The following is a 23,542-nucleotide window of genomic DNA, read 5'->3' on the forward strand; positions in this document are numbered from 1 at the left end:
TCGGCGCTCAGTCCAACTCTCATATCCATAAGTGACCACAGGAAGAACCATAGCTTTGACTAGATGAACCTTTGTTGACAAAGTAATGTCTCTGCTTTTAATATGCTATCTAGGTTGGTCATAACTTTCCTTCCAAGGAGTAAGCGTCTTTTAATTTCATGGCTGCAATCACCATCTGCAGTGATTTTGGAGCCTAAAAGAATAAAGTCTGACACTGTTTCCACTGTTTCCCCATCTATTTTCCATGAAATAGATGGGCTCAATAAAGGACAGAAATGGTATGGACCTAACAGAACCAGAAGATATTAAGAAGAGGTGGCAAGAATACACAGAAGAACTGTGCAAAAAAGATCTTCACGTTTTTGTACAAAAAAGATATTTCAAATCCTGGAAGATGATGCTGTGAAAGTGCTGCACTCAATATGCCAGCAAATTTGGAAAACTCAGCAGTGGCCACAGGACTGGAAAAGATCAGTTTTCATTCCAATCCCAAAGAAAGGCAATACCAAAGAGTGCTCAAACTACCACACAATTGCACTCATCTCACATGCTAGTAAAGTAATGCTCAAAATTCTCCAAGCCAGGCTTCAGCAATACATGAACCGTGAACTTCCAGATGTTCAAGCTGGTTTTAGAAAAGGCAGAGGAACCAGAGATCAAATTGCCAACATCCGCTGGATCATGGAAAAAGGAAGAGAGTTCCAAAAAAACATCTATTTCTGTTTTATTGACTATGCCAAAGCCTTTGACTGTGTGGATCACAATAAACTGTGGAAAATTCTTCAAGAGATGGGAATACCAGACCACCTGACCTGCCTCTTGAGAAACCTATATGCAGGTCAGGAAGCAACAGTTAGAACTGGACATGGAACAACAGACTGGTTCCAAATAGGAAAAGGAGTACATCAAGGCTGTATATTGTCACCCTGCTTATTTAACTTCTATGCAGAGTACATCATGAGAAACGCTGGGCTGGAAGAAGCACAAGCTGGAATCAAGATTGCCCGGAGAAATATCAATAACCTCAGATATGCAGATGACACCACCCTTATGGCAGAAAGTGAAGAGGAACTAAAAAGCCTCTTGATGAAAGTGAAAGAGGAGAGTGAAAAAGTTGGCTTAAAGCTCAACATTCAGAAAACTAAAATCAGTAGTCATTAGAGAAAGGCAAATCAAAACCACAATGAGCTACCTCTTCACACTGTAAAAAACAAACAAAACCAGAAAATAACAAATGTTGACGAGGCTGTGGAGAAATTGGAAGACTCATGTACTGTTAGTAGAAATGTGAAATGGTGCAGCCCCTTTGGAAAGTTTTGTGTTTCCTCAAAAAGTCAGACACAGATTACCATATGACCTAGCAACTTTACCCCTAGGTATATACCCAAAAAAATAAAAAATAGGGCCTTAAATAGATATTTGCACACATGTTCACAGCAGCATTATTCATAATAGCCAAAAAGTAGAAGCAACCCAAGTGTCCATCAACAGATGAATGTGATATATCCATACAACAGAAACGGAGAAGGCAATGGCACCCCACTCCAGTACTCTTGCCTGGAAAATCCCGTGGATGGAGGAGCCTGGTAGGCTGCAGTCCATGGGGTCACGAAGAGTCACATATGACTGAGCGTCTTCACTTTCACTTTTCACTTTCATGCATTGGAGAAGGAAATGGCAACCCACTCCAGTGTTCTTGCCTGGAGAATCCCAGGGACAGGGGAGCCTGGTGGGCTGCCGTCTATGGGGTCGCACAGAGTCGGACACGACTGAAGTGACTTAGCAGCAACATAGGAAGAAATGAAATTCTGACACATGAAATAAGCTAAGCACAAAAGGGCAAATATTATATGAATCCACTTTTATGAGATACGTAGAATAGGCAAGTTCGTAGAAAGTAGAATAGAAGTTACCAGGGCCTGGAGAGAGGAGGGATGGAGGAGTTAATGTTTAATAGGTACAGAGTCTCTATTTTGGATGATGAAAAATTCTGGAAATAGACAGTAATGATGGCTACACAGTAGTATGAACGTACTTAATGCCACTGAATTTCATACTTAAAAAATAGTTAGAACAGTAAACTTTACCACATACACATACAAAACCCATATTGTCAACTTTGCAATCTTCCTTGGCCCTAAATGCTGACCCTGCAGAGTGAGGGGAAGGGCCTGGGGAACCTGGAAGCGGGGACAGGAAACTCATGATATCTTCCGGTCCCAAGTCCATCTGTCTCAGGGATGGGGCCCAGCTGATTCTGGTGGCTACCAGAGGGCACTCCTGGGGAGAGGCTGAACAGAGCCTGGAGAGGTGCTGAATTGCCTGTGAGGATGACTAGCCAAGTGTGAAGAGAGGAGGGATGTCCTCAGAGGGAGCACAGAGAAGGCAAAACTGTGGAAAGAACAGGCAGAGCCCTGTTCCTCAGGAGACTGGGGCCCCTGGCTAGGCCGCTCCTGCAGGCAGGTCTGGTCATTTGCTGGGGCCTGTGGCCAGTCCTCAGTCTCTGGGGCAGTCCTAGTGCTGCTCCTCTCCCTGGAAGATGTGCCCACACCCTCCACACCTGGTCCTTGGTCACGCTGGCCCAGGCTGGGCCACACGACCTGGCTGCGGTGTCCTGGAAGCTGGGCTGAACAGCAGCCTGCTGGCCATGTTTGGGGGCAGATGTGGCCCTGGGCCACACTGAGCATCAGGGTCAGCTCCTCTACAGCTGGGACACCACCAATGTTCACACTGTCCCCAGTTCCCCTGAGGTTCCCATTTGGGGCCCTGGAAAGAGAAACGCTGAAGCTACAGGAGGAATGGTGGACACACTGACCCCAGAATGGAGCAGGGCTTTTTGAGAGGACCCTTTCTAGAACCACCCAAAGTCACAGCCTGTAGATGTCACCTATACTTAGCCCAGCCCCAATAACCAAGGGGTCAGTCCCACCAGAGTCCAGCTTATTGCTCAGCTTGTTCTACCCCAAAGACCAGCCTCAGCCCAGAGAACTTTCCCGGAAAAAAAAGAAGGGCATGAAGAACTCCAGGAAGGGAGCTCCTGTCCCAGTTAAAAGCCTGGTGCTGACAGGGAGGTGCCCCTAGGGCTTGGGCTGAGTGGGGTGTCCTGGTGGGCACCTAGCACCTCCTGATGGTAGACAGATGATTGCAGCTCCTGGGAAGGGGGTGGCTATACTGGGGACAGGAAGCACTGTAGCCCTCAGGCAATGACCATTCGGGAGAGCACGGTTCCAGGGTTCATCCTGGAACCTCCAAGCCTTGCACCTTCTAAAGATAGGGTTTACAGTCCCATTCCTCTGAACTGATAGATGCTGCCTCAGCACTGGGTTGGGGTGTATGGCACATGGGGGACACCCACTTTTGCTCTCTGTGTTAGAGCAAGTGAGTGGGTAAATATGAGACCAAGTGTCCCAGGACATCTGGGAGGGTTACTAGGGCCACAAGTCCCTGATTTCTGATCCCAGAGGCCAAGTTTGGCCTGGGGAAGAAAGGGCAAAGGCAGTTTCACTGCAGGCAGCTGTGCTTGGGTTCAGGATTCAGTTTCTATTTCCCAGTACCAGAGCTTCTCCCAACTTCCCTATCAAGTTGGAGAAGGAGGGATGGGGGTGACCAAGCCAGCTTCAGCGCTCTGCTCAACAGGTCAGAAAGCAGGTTCAGATGGGCAATTCCAGGAATACATTATCTTCATAATAATGGAAAGTCCCAAACATAGGCCATTTAACTCGGAAAACCACATTATCCATAAATGAGGTCTATCGGCTTTGAAAAAGTAGTTGAAGCGTCACATTTGTCTCCTTAATCTGACTGTAAATGCTCTTAGCCCGAATGCCCATTCCACCAAGCTATGCTGGACGGTGCAGGGGGGCCTTCACTCGGATGAATGAAGTGGTAATGTATGAAGAGAACTGCTGGGAAGGGGAGGGTCGGGCTGCAGTTGGTTTGGGGTGAAAGTGATGGTTAGGCTGCGTTTTAGTGTTGGCGTGGAAGAGAGAGTGATGGGGTTGGGTGAGGGTGCCGGTCAGGCCTGGGGCTGGATGGAGATGATGGTTACTAAATGGTTGGGGGTGGGTTGCAATGGAGGGTGAGGTAGGGGTGGAATAAGTACCAAGGCTGGGCGGGACAGGAGTCAGGGTTAGATGGGGGTTGGGATGTGAGTTGGGGAAACTTTGGAGTTGTGCAAGGCTTTGGGTTATGAGTGTATCTTTGTCTTGGGCTTGGACACCCAGGTGTTCTCCCCCAAATCCCAATCCAGCCCTGCTCCCAAGCCTCAGCTCATCCTCTAGGCCCGGGGATGGGAGTACCTGCTCCACAGAGGGACGAGGCTGCAAGGTTGGTGAACCGCGGGTGAGAAGGACGTGTGGAGGGCCAGGAGCTCGAAGTGCCGCTGTCTCTCTGGGAAAGGAGACCCAGCTCGAGGTTCCTTCCTCTTTTCCCAAAGCCTCAGCTCCACTGCCTGCCCTGGAAGCTAGTCAGGGAGGAAGGCCAGTCTTGCACAACATCAAGACCGGAAAGACCTCTCAGGCAGGGGACGACCCCTGCAAGGCCTGCGACTCTGGGACTTGAGCAAGCAGATGTGGGACCCTGGGCCCCTTGCCTGAGAGAGGGCCTCCTCTCGGGCAAAGTGGGAACTTAGGGGTCCTGGTCACCAGCCATGGCCATACTCCTCTCTTTGGGGACCCCTTGGCCTTTTTAGGGAATCTGAGAGAGGAGGAAGGGAGAGTTCTGCACACTGTTTTCCTCCTGACAACAGAGGAGACAAGTCCATCCTGGGGTAGGGAAGCGTGACGAGGCACCCAGACCAAGGTGTTGATTTTCCAAGTCCTTTGGGACCTTCCCAGTACCCCCTTGTACCTGGCTACTCTGGAGACAAACCTCTGAGAAGCAGGCTCTAGATGTGAGGGACACAGAGGCCCCAGTCTCAAGCTAGAAGAGTATTTCTAATCCCTCTTCCCTTCCCCACTGTCCCTCCCGCCATGTGTCCCCATGGGATTTCAGCAGCACCCCCACCCCTGCTAAAGCAGAAGAGGGAAGATCTTGCCATGGTTGTGATGCTGTCATGATACCAGAGCCCATTTTATTGAGCCTCCACTATGTGCCAGGGCTTCCCTGGTAGCTAAGCTGGTAAAGAACCTGCCTGCAATGCAGGAGACCCTGGTTCAATTCCTGGGTTGGAAAGATCTGCTACAGAAGGGATGGGCTACCCATTCCAATATTCTCAGGCTTCCCTGTTGGCTCATACGGTGAAGAATCTGCCTGTAATGCGGGAGACCTGGGTTGGGAAGATCCCCTGGAGAAGGGAATGGCTACCCACTCCAGTACTCTTGCCTGGAGAATCCCATGGACAGAAGAGCCTGGCGGGCTACTTTCACTTCACTTTACTTCATGTGTCAGGCACTTAGGGTATAGGGCAGATGTTAATTGCTCCAAACAATCTTGGATACAAGTGACAATACATTAGTTTCACAACCCAAATGTAATTCAGCTCAACCCTAGCCTATCTGCAGTGGTGGGGAGCCCAGCCAGATCAGGCTGTCTATACCCTGTGGGCAAACCCACACATGCAAATCAAAAGCGACATGAAACCTTGAATCAGGAGGGACCCAGGATCTCAGGTCTCAGTGGCCCAAAACAGATGTCTCCTGACATTCTACCCCGAGGTCCTCAGGCCCAGAGAGACTGAACTCTATCACTCTGTCCTCTTTGTAGCCCTGTGTACCTCTTTAAAAAAATGTATCTATTTATTTGGCTGCACCATGTCTTAGCGGGTGGGATCTTTGATCTTTGTTGCAGCATGTGGAATCTAGCTTCCTGACCAAGGAATAAACCCGGGCCCCCTGATTTGGTAGCTGGAGTCTTAACCACCAGGGAAGTCCTGGTCATTTCCTGTTTTGACATTTTTTGAAGCAATCTCATTGCTTCCTTCTCCAATACCAACATAAGACTTATGGGCCCAGAGACCCCCTAATTCTAGGACTGTGTGAGTGTGGCTTATCAGCCCCAATCCCTCAGTCCATTCCAGACTACACATATCTCTCCCACAGCGCCATGGTGGGTAAAGCATTCTCCTTCACCCCTTGATTTTGGACTTAGCCATGTAACTTACTCTAGCTGATAGATGTGAGTGAACACAGCACAAACAGAGTAGTGAAGTGGACTTGCATAGCTGGCCTTGCTGTCTTAGATTTCTGCCATTGCCAAGCAAAAGCACCAGCTAACCTGCGAGTCCGAAGAGGATGAGAGACACGTGGAGCAGACCTGGACCAAACCCACAGCCCGCGCCTCCAGCCAGCCAACCTGCTCAGATCTACGTATCTATTGCTGGAATCCACTGAGAATCCTGTGGTTGCGCGTTAGCTACAAGAGTAAATGATACAAGGCCTAAGTCTCAACAGCACAGATGACCTTTCCTTAGGGTAAGGAGGACAAAGACTTGTCTGCTTTGCCTGGTCAAGGAACATTACCTTTCTGTGTTTTCCAAGTCAATCGTTGCCAAAACAATTTTAAAATAAAAAATTCTTCGGTAATTTCTCAATAGGTCTCACTGTTACATGTATTTTTAACTTTCACAAACGTTCTGTGAGGTAGGCACTGTTATTCTCATTCCAGATGTGAGAATCCAGACATGGGGATGTGGGATATTTGTCCAAGATAAAATTTTTTGACTACAGAAAAATAAGACCTCACCAAAGAGATAAATTTCTCTTTGTATAAAAAATTAAGACCTCATCAAAGAGATATATTTCTTTTTGTATAAAGGGCTTCCCCATAGTTCAGATGGTAAAGAATCTGCCTGCAATCAAGAGACCTGGGTTCAATTCCTGGGTCGGGAAGATGCCCTGGAGAAGGGAATTGCAACCCACTCCAGTATTCTTGCCTGGAGAATCCCATGGACGGAGGAGCCTGGTGGACTACAGTCCATGGGGTCGCAAAGGGTCGGACAGGACTGACTAACACTACTACTACCAAAGAGATATATGGGCTTCCCAGGTGGCGCTAGTGGTAAAAAAGCTTCCTGTGATGAAGGAGTCCTGGGTTCCATCCCTGGGTTGTGAAGATCCCCTGGAGAAGGAAATAGCTACCCACTCCAGTATTCTTGCCTTAAGAATTCTGTGGACAGAGGACCTTGGCGGGCTACAGTCCATGGAACTGCAAAAAGTCAGACACAACGGGGCAACTAACAAAGAGACATACAGATGGAAAATAAGCATCTGAACAGATGCTCCACATCAGTGTCATCAGAGAAATGCAAATCAAAGCAAGAACGATGGGACTTCCCTGCTGGTCCGCTGGTTAGGACTTTGCGCTTTCACTGCCAAGGGCTAAGGTTCAATCCCTGGCCAGGAAACTGAGACCCCACAGACCATGTGTCTCCACCAAAAACAGACAAATTAACAAACAAAAAACTCCCACAGTGAGATACCACTGTTCTGTTCTGTTCTGTTCTATCACTAAGTCGTGTCCGACTCTTTGCACCCCTGGACCGTAGCATGCCAGGTTTCCCTGTCCTTCACTGTCTCCCAGAGTTTGCTCAAACTTATGTCCATTGCGTCAGTGATGCTATCCAACCATCTCATTCTCCATTGACCCCCTCTCTTCCTGCCCTCAATCTTTCCCAGCATCAGGATCTTTTCCAATGAATCAGCTTTTCACATCAGGTGGCCAAAGTATTGGAGCTTCAGCATTAGCCCTTCCAATGGATACTTAGGGTTGATTTCTTTAGGATTGACTGGTTTGAACTCCTTGCAGTCCAAGAGCCTCTCAAGAGTCTTCTCCAGCATCACAATTTGAAAGCATCAATTCTTTGGCACTTAGCCTTTTTTATGGTCCAACTCTCACATCCATACATGACTATTGGAAAAATCTTAGCTTTGACTAGATGGACATTTGTCTGCAAAGTGCTGCCTCTGCTTTTTAACATGCTGTCTAGGTTTGTCATAGCTCTCCTTCCAAGGAGCAAGCGTCTTTTAATTTCATGGTTGCAGTCACCATCTGCAGTGATTTTAGAGTCCAAGAAAACAAAATCTCTCACAGTTTGCATTTTTTCCCCTTCAATTTCCCATGAAGTGATGGGACTGGATGTCATAGTCTTTGTTTTTTGAATGTTGAGTTTTAAGCCAGCTTTTTCACTCTCCTCTTTTATCCTCATCAAGAGGCTCTTTAGTTCCTCTTCACTTTCTGCCATTAGAGTGGCATCATCTGCATATCTGAGGTTATTGATATTTCTCCCAGCAATCTTGATTCCAGCTTGTGATTCATCCCGCCTGGCATTATACATGATGTACTCTGCATTTTGCATGAAGTTAAATAAGCTGAGTGACAATATAAAGCCTTGTTGTACTCCTTTCCCAACTGTGAACCAGTCAGTTGTTTCCTGTCTGGTTCTAACAGTTGCTTCTTGACCCGCATACACATTTCCCAGGACAGAGTTAAGGTAGTCTGGTATTCCCATCTCGTAAGAATTTTCCACAGTTCATTGTGATCCACACAGTCCAAGCCTTTGTTGTTGTTGTTCAGTAGTTTAGTTGTGTCTGATTCTTTGAGATACCATGGACTGCAGCACCCCTTCGTGGGTCCCAGCCTTGTCATGGCAAAGGGACTTGCATAACTCATTGTAGTTATGAGCCATGCTGTGCAGGACCACCCAAGATGGACAGTCATAGTGGAGAGTCCTGACAAAACATGGTCCACTGGAGGAGGGAATGACAAACCACACCAGCATTCTTGTCTCGAGAACCCCATGAACAGTATGAAAGGCCAAAAAGAGACACCACTACATACCTATTAAAATGGCCAAATCCAGGACACTGACAGCACCAGGTACTGGTAAAGATACGGAGCAGCAGAACTCTCATGTGTCACTGGTGGGAAAGCACAGTGGTCCCTACCGCAGCCATTTTGGAAGACAGCTTGGCTTCCAAACTGTCTAAAAACAAACTGTATAAAACAAAGCATACTCTTACCATACAATCCAGCAGTTGTGCCCCTTGGCATTCATAGAACTGGACTGAAACCTGCACACAGATATCTGTAGTAGTGTTATTCACAACTGCCCTAAGTTAGTAGCAACCAGAATATCCTTCTGATATTGAACGGATAAATAAACTGTAGCACATGAGACCATGCAGTTTTCTTCGGAAAAATGAATTATCTATCAAGCCATGAAAAGACATAAAGTAATCATAAAAATCCCACTTCATAATTAAACATATCACATCACAGACTATCCTAAGAATGGTAGATTCTAAAACAATAGAACACACCAGAATTGGGAAAGAACACGAGTAAAGACACCAAACAGTATTTTTTTAGTGACAATACTTGAGATATAAAATCTTGAATATGAAATTAAATTCTATTCAAAAATCCATTTATTCATAAACAAATGGCTATTAAGTGAATTTATTTCATGGCTTATGCTGCAGGCTTAGTAAAATTTTGATAATGCATTTTACTTTTGTTCTGGCATGAACAAGCTTAATTTTTTAAGTGAAAAGAAAAAAGCTTGGCTAAAAGTACAGGAAACGGAAAGTAACAGTGATTTAAATAAAATAGAAGTGTATTTCCCTCTCCTTCAAGTAAAGTGTTGGCATCCAAGGCTGATGGGCAACTTCATGATCATTCTGAAATTAGGTGGCTCAGATGGTAAAGCGTCTGCCTACAATGCGGGAGACACAGGCTTGATTCCTGGGTCGGGAAGATCCTCTGGAGAAGGAAATGGCAACCCACTTCAGTACTGGAAAATCCCATGGATGGATGAGCCTGGTAGGCTACAGTCCCTGGGGTTGGAAAGAGTTGGAAAGAGTCGGAAACGACTGAGAGACTCCACTTTCTTTCATTTTTTACTCTGCCCTCTTCAGTGGTTTGTTTTCACTCTTGGTTCAAAATGGCTGCTTGAGCTCATCATTATATCTGTATTCCAGAAAGTAGGATGGAGGAAGGAACAAGGCAGGTCATGCCCCTTCATTTAAAGCTAATTCCTTACATTGTGCACTTCATTTCTGCTTAGGTTGCATTAGCCAGAAATTAGACACATAGCCTTATGTCTTTATTCCTATAGATGATGTGCCCAGGTAAATATTGGGGGCTGTTTACTAGGGAGTTGGGGAGGTAAAGTCCTGCTCTCATATAGAACAATCAGTGCCCTAATTCAATCATTTATTTCTTGGACCTAGTTGGATCCCAGGCCCAGGCCCCGACCACCTCCACTGCTGCAACTCTGCAGAGCCTCCTATCTCCCCCAGAGGGCGCCAGAATTCTCTGCGTCCTTGCTTTTCTCCTTTGAGACCCAACTGCAACATCCGAGGTGTGGACAGCTCAGCCCAAGTGACCCGTGAGAGATCCTCCAGACCTTGCTCTGGTCAGCTTTGGGGCAGGTGGCAGTCATATAACCCAGTAGTTGGGATCCAGGACCCTGTATGGATCTGAGTTCAAATCCATAACATATCCTTCAGCAGCTAGGCAATCATGGAGAAGTCACTCGAACCACTCAGAGCCCAGAGCCTCCCAAGAGCTTGTATGAAAAGCTTCTGACAGGGCCTGGGCTGTCGGAAGAGCTCTGTGAGTGCAGAGTGGGAGTGACTGAAGGCTGTGCTCCACTCCCCCCAAGATGACGTCCACTCTCAGCACACACCCTGGATTTTCACTCTTTTAAGCACCCCTCCAAGCCTGTCGTCTGTCCCTCTGGCTCTCCTCCCCAGGACATGCACCTTGTACTCACTCACTTCTGCTCCCTGAGAGTGTGAAGTCTCTGGAGTTCTTAGGGAAACTGAAGGGCCACCTTCCCTCCCCAAACAGCCACCAAGTCTGAGAGCCTGGCTTGGAGGTCAACAGGCCCATAGAGGCTTCACAAGAAAATTAGAAGACCCAAGTTATCTCTCCCTTTTTCCTTCCTGTGCAGGGTCTGGACATCCAGTGTGAACAACTGCAGGCCCCAAAGGACCCCATACGTGCAGAACTGGATGGAGTTAGAAACATTTAAACCACTACACCAACTTCAAGTTCAAGATGGTGGGCTGAAAACATCTCCCTACCACTCCTAGTCCTTCAAATACCATCAAAAGCACAGTGAGGAAAGGGAAAAGGAAGCAAATCCATCAAAGGCCTGAGGACTGGTGGCTGGAGGTGCAGGATCAATTGTCCAGGGATTTTTATTTACTTCTGGAAGATAGAAGGGTAGGTTGCAATAAGGCACAGATGGGAGCAGGGGAAAGTATAGTCAAAGCCTTCCGGAGAGAAAACTGCCCTAAAGGAACAAGCAGGCACAGAAGCAGGAGTGGACCCACCACGGTAGACCTCATCCCTTAAAGTTGGATGATGAGTGGCAAATGGATCACTCCCCATCGCCCTGCCCACTGCTTACTCACCAGAGCAGGGGAAATACCCTACACCAATGCCAATACCGATCAGTCCTGCCCTTCGGTCATAAAGATGAACTGTATTACCAAGTATTACCAGACAACTGAGAAAAACCAACAAAAGGAGAAGGATTAACAAAGAATAGCACTGGGCAAAGAGCCCATTTTGAGCATGTATAATTTTAAGGTCTTGCACCTTCCCAAACCCTTATCCAGATATGGGCCATATATAAATATATGTATCCACTATATTTATCTACACATATACCCATCTTAATGAACTTGTAATTGGATCATTAAAGTGGTCATAAAATGGACACACATCTGGGTGGAACCAACTGAATGTATTCTGTACTACCTAGCAGTTGTCATAAAAATATCAATAAGAGGGAGCAGAAGTGTATTTGACTGGAAGAATTCTTGTTTCCTTGTCATTATTCTTAGTGAAAGGAGATAATGGGGGGGAAAAACAAAGAAAAGAATAGTAAATACCTTTTCAGGGCTTATTGTGGGCCTGTCCATGGTCTAAGCATTTTACGTTCAGTATGCATGTGACGAGGCTTCCCAGGCGGTGCTAGTGGTAAAGAACCTGCCAATGGAGATGTATGACAAACAGGCTCAATCCCTGGCCTGTGTTGGGAAGATTCCCTGGAGGAGAGCATGACAACCCACTCCAATACTCTTGCCTGGAGAATCTCCATAGACAGAGGAGCCTGGCGGACTACAGTTCATAGGGTCGCAAAGAGTCGGACAGGACTGAATCAACTTAGCATGCATGCATGCAACTCATGTAACAACCCTCTGAGTTAGGTGCTATTATTATCCACTTTCTGGGAAACTGAGTCACAAAAAGGCAACATAACTTGGCTGAGGCTTACCTAGCTAGTAAAGGGCAGAGAGATAGAATCTGAATCCAGGCAGCCTGTTTATTGCATTATACTCTGAATCATTCAACTATTCTGGCTCTTTAATAAATTAAATAAAAGGTGAAAAACTGATCCCAGAGGAAATAGATAAGGAACAGAAGAAAATTTATAAAAAGATTCTATTGCTATTACATTTATAAACTAAAAAGGGGAAGCTGTGAAAATAAAGCAAGAAATAATACTTGTAAATTTAAGCTAGAATCACTGAAATAAAAAGAAATTCAATCAAAAGAGTGTGAACATCTGTGGTTTGAGTGTACAAAATGAATTCATTCTCTTTTTGATTTAAAAAAAAATACTGATTTCCCACCTATATTCTCAAGTTCTGTGAATTGGATGAGATTGACCCCCCCAACCCCCACATTTGCTACATGAGATAAACATGTTGCTCCTGGCAGACCACCATGAGAAGCCAGGGAATGATGAAAACACTGAGAGCAGAAGAAAGATATATAGTGACTCTGGGCCCTTGATGACATCATTAGAGTTCCTGGGTCAAGCCTTACCTGAAGCTAGAGGTAAGCTAGAGGTCAAGCCTTACCTGAAGCGTGAGCTGCCTCTCATGCTCAGTAGCCACTTATCAAGTCCCATTGGACTCCAGTTATTCCACATTAGTTGTGTGTTCAACCCTCATCAGTCACCATAAAGGTAAACTGCCAGGCATTGGGTACAGCCCCCCCTTGAAGGTACTGCAACTGGGGAAAAAACTCCAAGTCACACCATTGGAGTGGAGAGCAGCAGTTCACCAAAAGAAAGGAGAGGTGAATGGAATGCTGGATAAACTCAACAACAGCTACCACATCTCACTACCCAGACGAAGGATCTGGCATGGGACAGTGATTATGGCCAATAGACTGTGGTAACGTAATGGAGACAACATCTGTTTCTTCCCTCAGAAAGAGAGAGAGAGGGAAAAAAAAAAAGGCAATTAGAAAAACAGAAACAACAAAATCTATTCCAGGAATAAAATATGAAGCAAACACATCTGAGGCATGATTTTGAGCAATTAGTGGAGTGGAGCAAAAGAGAATCTGCTTAACCTTAACATTTGAGGCAGCAAATATTCTGCCTCAAGCAGCACAGGGTGGAGGAAATGGCAATACATTTCCTTCTCAGCAGAGTTATCTTATTACTTAATTCTGCAGTAAATAATGGTTATATAATCATAAAATTGGTTGGTTTTCAATTTAAAGATAAAGAGTGGAAGATTTAATTATAATACAGAAGTATTACAAAATTTGACCATGGAAATGCAATGACAAAACCACCAGAAATCAGAATGAGGTGGGGAAGGAAGATGGCAGATGGCTTAGAGGGCAGGGCTCAAGAAATTCTGTCCGAAGTTGATGAGAAAGGAACTAAGTTTTCAACACAGAGTATTTAAAACTTGAATAACACAAAAAATAAGACTGCAGTAATAATATAGCTAACACAATTGAGAAAGCAGACATGGAGAGATGAGAGATAGTGTGATTTAAATTCTTGCTTTAATGATGAGGCATTATTAGATGTTCTCTGATTTACTAAATTGAGAAACCAAGGTAAAGCATACTATTTCGAACTATGATGTTAAAACTCTGGAATATCTAAAAATGGAAAAAGTTCTGAGGATTGGAACTGATTGTGGGAAATTTTGCTGTTCGATTTGTCTCCTTCTATATTGGATGAGTTTCTTTACCTACGATTATCGCATCATAGCAGCAGCCTGCCAACCACCCACCAGGCTTTATTTCCTGTATTTACGTGGAGGGTTCCCACTCCCCTCCCACCTCCTTCTGGTTTATTTTCCTGTACTGCAGAGGAAAGGCTAGAAAGCTAAAGTTACATTTCTCAGATCCCCTTCCAGCTACCTTAAAGTCACCACACCATCCAGCCATAATTAATTTTCCACTTCACCAAACTGGTCAAATAACAGTCTCTCCCAAAAATGTGGAACTGGGACTAAGAGACCCTATTTGTCACCTGCTTGTAGCTGAATTGAAGGCAAATAAATTCAGGAGCTGTGGAATGATCACATGCATGAAGGAAAAAAAGACATAAAGAAAAGGCAATCCATTGAGAAAATGAAAAGATAAGCACAGATATAGATATGTTTTATCAGATATGTTTGCAAAACATATCTTTGCAAAACATATGTTTTGCAAACATATCATCTGATAAAAGATTGTATTTAAAATATAAAAAGAACTCTTAAAACTCAACAATAAAAAATCAAACAGGTTCCCTGGTGGCCCGTTGGTAAAGAATCTGCCTTGCAATACAGGAGACACCTGTAGATCCCTGGTCTGGGACGAACTACATGCCCAGGAGCAACTAAGCCAGTGCTCCACTCTACTGAGCCAGTGCTCTAGAGTCTGTGAGCCACAGCTACTGAGCTCATGGACTGCAACTACTGAAGCTCGTGTGCCTAGAGCCTGTGCTTTGCAGCAAGAGAAACCACCGCAATGAGAAGCCCACCACACATCACAACTAGAGAAAGCCCGCATTCAGCAACAAAGACCCACCACAACCAAAAACACAAAAATCATAAATAAATCCTTTTAAAAAAAAGGAAGAAATCAAACAACTCCATTTAGAAATGGGCAGGGAATTCTCTGGTGGTCCATTGGTTAAGACTTCGGGCTCCCAATGCAGGTGGCCTGGGTTTGATCCCTGGCCAGGGAACTAAGACCCCATGTTCTGTGAGGCATAGCCCCAAAAATAAAAATAAAAAAATTAATAAATAAAAATGGGCAAAACATCTGAACAGATACTTCGCCAAAGAAGACATAGATGGCAAATAAGCATAGGAAAAGATGCCGAACATCACGTGTCATTGGGGTATCGCAAATTAAAACAACATGTGTGGTATTGCAAATTAAAACAACAATGAGATACCACTACCTAACTGTTAGAATGGTGAAAATCCAGAACACTGACAACGCCAAATGCTGACAAAGATGTGGAGCAACAACAACTCCCACGCGCTGCTGGTGGGAATGCAAAAATGGTACAGCCACTTTGGAATATAGTTTGGTGGCTTCTTCAAAGCTAAACATAGTCTTACCATATGATCTATAGTCACACTTCTAGATATATCCCCAATTAAGTTGAAAACTTATGTCTACACAAACCCCAGTACACAAATGTGTATAGACGCTTTATTTATAATTGCCAAAGCAACCAAGCTGTCCTTCAGTGGGTGAATGGCTAAATAAACTGTGTTACATATGTAAAATGGAATAACATTATTCAGTACAAAAAAGAAATGAGCTGTCAATCCATGAAAGAACATGAAGGAATCTTAAATACATATTACTAAGTGAGAGAAGCCAAACTGAAAAGGCTACATGTTGTATGATTCCTACTATTTGACTTTCTGAAAGAGGCAAAACTATAGATAGTAAAAAGATCAGTGGTCACGAGGTGTTCCGCAGAAGAATAGGTAAAGCACAGGGAATTTTTAGGGCAGTGAAACTACTCTGTGAAACTGTAATGGTGAATATGCGATATTATGTATTTGGCAAAACCCACAGATGCACAACATAAAGAGTGAGATTTAATGTAAACTATGAGATCAGCCCTGGGATTTCTTTGGAAGGAATGATGCTAAAGCTGAAACTCCAGTACTTTGGCCACCTCATGCGAAGAGTTGACTCATTGGAAAAGACTCTGATGCTGGGAGGGATTGAGGGCAGGAGGAGAAGGGGACGACAGAGGATGAGATGGCTGGATGGCATCACTGGCTCAATGGACGTGAGTCTCAGTGAACTCCGGGAGTTGGTGATGGACAGGGAGGCCTGGCGTGCTGCAATTCATGGGGTCACAAAGAGTCGGACACGACTGAGCGACTGATCTGATCTGATCTGATGAACTGTAACAAATATATCACACTAATCCAAGATTTTAGTAATAGAGGAAATTGTGTGAGAGAGGGGATAGATGGAAACTACCCACTATCTGATCAGTATCTTTATGAATCTCAAACTGGTTTTGAAAATGAAATCTACTAAATTGTTTTAAAAGACAGTCTGCTGCAAGGGAAGAATTGAGCAGATATACAGGGAGCAGCAGAAGGAGGAAAGTGGCCAGGGCGATAGCTCTCTGCTGTTGGCTTATTTCCAGTTCCTAGTTCCAGGCCCTTGTGGAGCCCAACTGCATGCCTCTGCCCCCAGATTCTATAATATACAAACCCCTGTGTCTGTGACGTGAGCTTCTCCTTTACTTACACCACTTTAATGGACTTCTATTACTTGGGTGGTGCTTCTCAAGCCATCATCCAGGTGGACCAGTCTCAGGTGATGCTATAACAGATGAGGCCCAGTCTAGCAACTAAAAAGTAGTTTCAACACATTTCAAGTTGTGTGTTTCCTTGAACACCACAAAAGGGGTTTTCACAACAACACATTATAAAACCGCTTTTTTTCCTTCTCCAATCCACTTTGCCCCACACACCATAGCTGCTCTTAAAATTATCTCTCCAAAAACTCTTCAAAACAATTTCCCCTAATCCTAGTTCATACATTTCTTGTCTTCCCTCAGCCTCCTGCCATCCAGATTCTGCATCATAAAAGCCAAGAAATCTGCTGAGGAGGCAGAACCCTCCTCATGCAATGACATCTGTGTTGGAAGACGGTGGATGAAACCAAGCAACAGAGCCAGGACAGTCATTCTGGGCAAGAAGGGGGCGGACTGCCTCCTGGGAAGGCCTCGTTGGCTCTTCCACGCAGCATACTTCTGCATGGGTGATCTCATCACTCTGGTGGCTTCAATTCATATCTCCATGAGAATGACTGCCAACTTTCTACCCTCAACTCCAAACTCTGTGCTCCAGATCCATTATCCACTGCCTAGTCAACATTTTTCCTTGGGGTCAAATCAGATAGAATTACATTCTGCTATGAGTAACAGAGTTTGAAAATCAGTTCAGTTCAGTCGCTCAGTCATGTCTGACTCTCTGCAGCCCCATGAACTGCAGCACACCAGGCCTCCCTGCCCATCACCAACTCCTGGAACTTGCTCAGACTCATGTCCATCGAGTTGGTGATGCTATCCAACCATCTCATCCTCTGTCATCCCCTTCTCCTCTTGCCTTCAATCTTTCCCAGCATCAGGGTCTTTTCAAATGAGTCAGCTCTTTGCATCAGGTGGCCAAAGTATTGGAGTTTCAGCTTCAACATCAGTCCCTCCCCAGGACTGATCTCCTTTACGATGGACTGGTTGGATCTCCTTGCAGTCCAAGGTACTCTCAAGAGTCTTCTCCAACACCACAGTTCAAAAGCATCAATTCTTCGGTGCTCAGCTTTCTTTATAGTTCAGCTCTATAGACTGAAAATACAAGGTCCTAAACAAAAGAGTTTCCTTCTTTCACACTGAAACGTCTGCAAGTACACAGCCCTGGGTGGGCACGGCCTACTGTTGAGTGCCGGTCTCCTTGCTAGTTGTCTTCTGCTATCACCGGGGTGTGACTCTCAACCTTACAGTCCAACATGATGGTTAGAGCTCCATCATCCCATCAACATTCCAGGCAAGATGGAGAAAAGCAGGATAAGGAACATGGACAGTGCGGAGCCAGCAGCAATGTTGAAAGGCTGGAAGGTGCCATGGAACATGTTTGCTTTTATCTCGTTAGTAAAAACTTAGTCACAAGGCCACATCTAGCAGCAAAAAAGGCTGGGAGATCTATTCTTAATGCTGGGGCATGTGCATGGCTGAAAAAAGAAGATTCTATTATGAAGAAAAGGAGACTAGGTAATAGGGCAAGGGCATACTTGAAGAGAACTCAGCTGGAGAATGCACCGGCACTGCCTATGGCATTCCCTCCAACTTGACACAGCTGAAATGAAAGTATTCTCTCTCCCTCAACATCTTTTTTTCCCTTAGAGTCTTGGTCCTTTTCTGTACCCCTATACTCTAGCAGAGAGGCTATTCTATGGGGCAGGGGTCGACAAGGGGAGGTGTCACTCAAGGAAAGTGAAGGGGTGAGCAGAGAAAGGGTTGTGCACTGAAGCTGAACTCCCAGTGGTCAAAGATCCCAAACAGAAGATGTCCAAGTGGAGCAAGCAGGGTTGAGTTTCCTGAGCAAAGAACAAAGGTGCCTGCTGGGGAGGAGACAAGGGAGGTCTCTGTGTACTCGAAAGCACCAGGGACACACACACCCAGCCCATCCAGCGCTGAATCTGCCGATCCCCTTCTGCCTCCTGCTCACTCCACCCTCCATGCTTTTGTTTGCAGTGTCCTCCCCTTGGAAGGCCCTCCCTGCTTCTCCACATCAAGAACTCTCTCAGTCATCCTTCAGGACACAGACCCCCTCCAAGAAGTCTTTCCAAGGTCCCCGTTTGGAGCCCTAATGACATCATGCTGGAGAAGGGGCTGCAAGTTGAGCCCTGTCAGTGCAGAGTTCTGGGAGACCGGGCCAATTCTGGTGCCTTGGGGGTCATTTAGGGCAGGGTATTAGGGAGGCTCAGCATGAAGGGAGAACCCCAGGGCTCTCTTTTTATGTAGGAGAAAGTGCCAGCTGCCCATGCAACAGCAGAGGCCGGGCACCACCAGGACTGAGATAGGAACACACTGGGCCTCCCATGCTCCCATTTCCAAAAGGGAAATGATGCAGATGGAGGCAGCGGGCCACAGAGAGGAAGTCCAGCTGGGTGGGGCAGGCAAAGTCATTCCTGGAAGGAAGCTCACACCTCAGGAATCTTGTAGAGGAACACTCCAGAGGCCTCTGTCCCAGGAGCCACCCACCTTCCATCCCCAGGGAGGGGCAGGCAGGACTGGACAGCTATTCAGGAAGCCTGACTCTGAGTGCCCAGATACCATCTTTCCTTCATCAGTCTCTTGCAACATGTGGCATTGGCAACAGCACAAACTCTGAGACAGCCCACTGAATCAGTCTGTGCCCTGAATCAACAGGGGTCTGAACTGGACAATGTCCTGTTTTCTCTAAGCCTCAGCTTTCTCCTCCGTAGAATGAGGATGGAGAGTCCTTCCCCACCAAGGGTGTTGTGGCAGAATAAATGGCAGGTAGCACCAGCATACCACGAGGTGCAGTTAACAGGCTACTGATGAGAAAAAAAAAAAAAAAACAACCTCTGCCCACCTTCTCCTCCCAAGGCAGGAACACCTTCCTTCCCCCTGGTATATGTGGTATGTGCTGTGTGTGCATGTGTGTGTGTGGTGCATCTGTGATGTGTCTGTCTGCCTTGCTCTGGGGTGGAGCAAGCAGCCAGACTTGGGCAAAAGGGAGAAGAGACAGAAGTTCTCTCCACAGCCCCTCAGTACACATAAGCGTAGGTGGGGAATGACATGTCCTAAAGACAGGCAGACATGCCCTCTGCCCTAAAACTGCCTGCTGGTGTGTGTGTCAGACACCAGACAAGAGGAGCCTTGCTCTTGTCTTCCAAACCCAGAGATTTCCTAAAAACCACTTGGTATTGAGGCAGAAGGTAGATGGGCCCCCGCCAGGGTAAAGCAATTGGAGATTCATTCCCTGTTGACTGAAAGTCCAAAGGACAATTAAGGGAGGAGACTAGCCCCTGCTTGGGCCCTCTCTGGTGGTGGCTCGGACAGTAAAGAATCTGCCTGCAATGCAAGAGACCCCGAGCTCAACTCCTGGGTTGGGAAGATTCCCTAGAGAAGAGACTAGCTACCCACTCCAGTATTCTCGCCTGGAGATTTCCATGGTCAGAGGAGCCTAGAGGGCTAAGTCCATGGGTTTGCCAAGAGTCAGACGTGACTGAATGACTTTCACTTCACTGGGTCCTGCCCAGACCACATATTTCTCATTCTCAAAGTCTGGAGACTTCCTGGACCATACATACATAGAAAAGCTCCTTGGAGGTCAAAAGGGAATAATGCTAACTAATGCCAGGCTACCATATGTCTTTTCAGTAAAATCCATATAGGCTAAGAGATGAGTGGGCACACATGGGAGGATCCTGAGATATACCAAATATAGACTGTGACCCAGGTAAATCAACACGATTGGCCAAAGGGAACTGGGAAGAAATACCCCATAAAAGTAATTCAAACTATCACGAGGGCACAACTCAGGGACTCTCCCTTTAAGTCTGCCCATGTATCACTCTTTTTTCTCTTAATAAATACTTTACTTGCTTTGTTACTTTCTGTCTTTGTGGGAATTCTTTTCTGCAAAGCCGAAGCGCCAGGGCCCTTGTCACTGGCCACTGACCTAGTGGCTAGGAACTGGTGCTTTCACCGCCGCAACCCAGCCCAGTCTCTCGCTGGGAACCCTGCTCCAAGCCATTGCAGGCCAAGGCCACCTGAGATTGGTGTGGCCACGTCTGGGGGCTCTTTGAGCAGACACATCACCCACAAAACTTTCCCAGGGGCCAGTTTTTCCCAAAGAGCCCAAGGGAGGAAGGGTGCTGCCTGCTGAGCAGAGCAGGCTGGGGGCTGGCCCAGGTTTGGAAGCAGAGAAGGCAAGCTGGGCTTGAAGGGCAGCAGATGGGGTTGGACTTTAGGGCTGGAAAGGGGAGCTTGAGAGATCAGCCAACAGCAGTCCAAGCCTTGGATCACTGGCTCTTCTCCTGTAGGTAAGGGACGGTGTAGGAATGGCGAAGCAGTGGAATCAGATTTGCACTTTTGAAAGTCTCCTCCAGTTGCAAGAAAGAGATGAATTGGAGGGGCAGAGCTAGGAACAGAATGAATAGAGGGAGATCCTGAGTGCAGGCCAGAGGAGGGAGGCAAGGCCTGGAGAGAGGCTGCTCCTGAGCGGATCCTTCCCCCTTCCTCCCCCACCAGGGAGAAGCAGGAAGCCAGTGAGGTCACTGAGTGCATCTCCATGGCACTGGAGGGGAGAGGAGGGAATGCAAGGGCTCAGAGACGTCCCTTGGGGGCTCTGTGGGACCCTCATCAATGCCTATCTTGGTCCAAATCTTCTGGTGGCAATGGAATTGAATCTCCCAGTGGGCAAGGATTCACTGGGATTGTTTGCCATCCTTCTCTTGTGTCTGACTGGAAGCTGCCCAAGGGTGGGACTGCAACACCTGAGGGGCCTAAAATAGTGGGGAACAGAAGGCTGCTAAGCAGAAGGGCACCAGGAGCTAGGGACCGCCCCCCAACGATTCTCCACTCCTGCTCAAAGCCTGCCGCCATAGCCCTCAGGAATGAGCCAGCCTGTGAAGCTAGGGGTGAGGGTGGAGGAACACCTAGAATGGAGGAAAAAGAAAAACAAGAAGCAGGATGTGTTTAAGGGGCTAGACCCTTTGCCCCTTCCCCCTAATGCACAGCCACACTTCAACCCTCCCTGGCTTTTCTCAGCCTTTGCAATGAGATGAAGACCTCCCAGCCCCCATCACATACTTGTCACACACTCACAAACAGACAAATATGACAAATACATACACAAAAAGACGTAAGACACAGACATGCCCATATATAATACATACAGACACACAGGCACAGACACAGTCACACAGACATCCCAAGAGACATACTCACATATGGACACATATATATACACACTCATAGACACACAAAGACACACTCATACTCATAGACACACACACACACACACACACACCAACAGATCAGATCAGATCAGATCAGTCGCTCAGTCGTGTCCGACTCTTTGCGACCCTGTGAATCGCAGCATGCCAGGCCTCCCTGTCCATCACCAACTCCCGGAGTTCACTGAGACTCACATCCATCGAGTCAGTGATGCCATCCAGCCATCTCATCCTCTGTAGTCCCCTTTTCCTCCTGCCCCCAAACCCTTCCAGCATCAGAGTCTTTTCCATTGAGTCAACTCTTCGAATGAGGTGGCCAAAGTACTGGAGTTTCAGCTTTAGCATCATTCCTTCCAAAGAAATCCCAGGGCTGATCTCCTTCAGAACGGACTGGTTGAATCTCCTTGCAGTCCAAGGGACTCTCAAGAGTCTTCTCCAACACCACAGTTCAAAAGCATCAATTCTTCGGCGCTCAGCCTTGTTCACAGTCCAACTCTCACATCCATACATGACCACAGGAAAAACCATAGCCTTGACTAGACGAACCTTTGTTGGCAAAGTAATGTCTCTGCTTTTGAATATGCTATCTCGGTTGGTCATAACTTTCCTTCCAAGGAGTAAGCGTCTCTTAATTTCATGGCTGCAGTCACCACTCTTACAGACACATTTGGAGCAGCCAGTGGAGGCTGCTGATGGAACACCTTGCTGGCTTACTGGCCCAGTGCTAACATCAAAAATTGTTTGGTGCTGCACGCCCCTCACCCCCAACCTCATTGCAGGGAGCCCTCTAGAGCAGTGGCCCTGACAATAAGGGCCAAAAGTTTAGAAGAGATGATACCTTAGCTGAGGAGCCTTTTAGATGCACAGAGAGGAGGAAAGAAAATATTCCAGGGAGGGAAAATAGGCCATGTCAAGGTTTGGGGTGGGTGGTGGCAACTGATGCCTAAAGAACTATGGGAGCCTTCTTTGAGGAGGGGGCTGAGGGAACAAACAAGAGGCCAGCCCCCCTAGCACAGAGAGACAAGCTAAGAAGGAACCCTTGGCCCTACTCCACTCATGCCAGCCTAAGCCTCTGTGGGGGCACAGTGGGCAGAAGGAAATGGGCCAGGCCCAGGTCCTACCAGAACCAAGAGGTGTGGGGGGTGCGGCATGGGAAGTTAGCTGCCTTAGAAGGGCCTAACACCCAGATCTCCACTTTGTCAGTCTTCTATTTGGAGGCCAGGTCCCCAGATCCTCAGGAAAGCATGGGCTAGGACAGAAGGCTAGGTTAGAAAGAAGGCCATGGGCCCTCACAGGAAAGGGGCTATGTGCTCCTTGTCGAAGCAGAATGAGTTCTGAGTGCTCCCTTCGCTAGGAGGGCGGACCCAGACTGAGAATGCTTCCCTCCCTGCCCCAGACTTCAGCAAGGACAGAGCCAGGGCCCGGTCTGGGCTGGAAGGCCTGTGCTCACCCTCAGCTTGGCCTCTTTTCTCTGATCCTTGGAGACCAAGCTAGGGATCTTGGTGGGGATGTGGTGCGGGGGTAGGTGTCTGGGTGAAGGGGCTCTGAGGGTCTGGGGCAGGGCCCTCCCTCTAGGCAGGTGGGCTTTCTAGCTGGCCCATGGTGGCCTTGAGGTGGGCAGAGGGCCCGTCCGCAGCCCGGCTGCAGGAGGCCTAGGGGGGCTCTGAAATTCCTCTCTTCTACCCTCTACCTCGCCTCCTCAACCTTCTTCCCTCACGGCCCCCCGGGTGGCTGGGAAGTGGGAGGCGCAGGAGGGGCGCAGGGAGGGGCTGTGGACTCGAGCCGGGCGGGGCCCCTCAGCAGAGGCCCGCGCTGC

The sequence above is a fragment of the Bos indicus x Bos taurus genome, chromosome 13, assembly GCF_003369695.1.
Source record: "Bos indicus x Bos taurus breed Angus x Brahman F1 hybrid chromosome 13, Bos_hybrid_MaternalHap_v2.0, whole genome shotgun sequence".
Classification (NCBI taxonomy): Eukaryota; Metazoa; Chordata; class Mammalia; order Artiodactyla; family Bovidae; genus Bos; species Bos indicus x Bos taurus.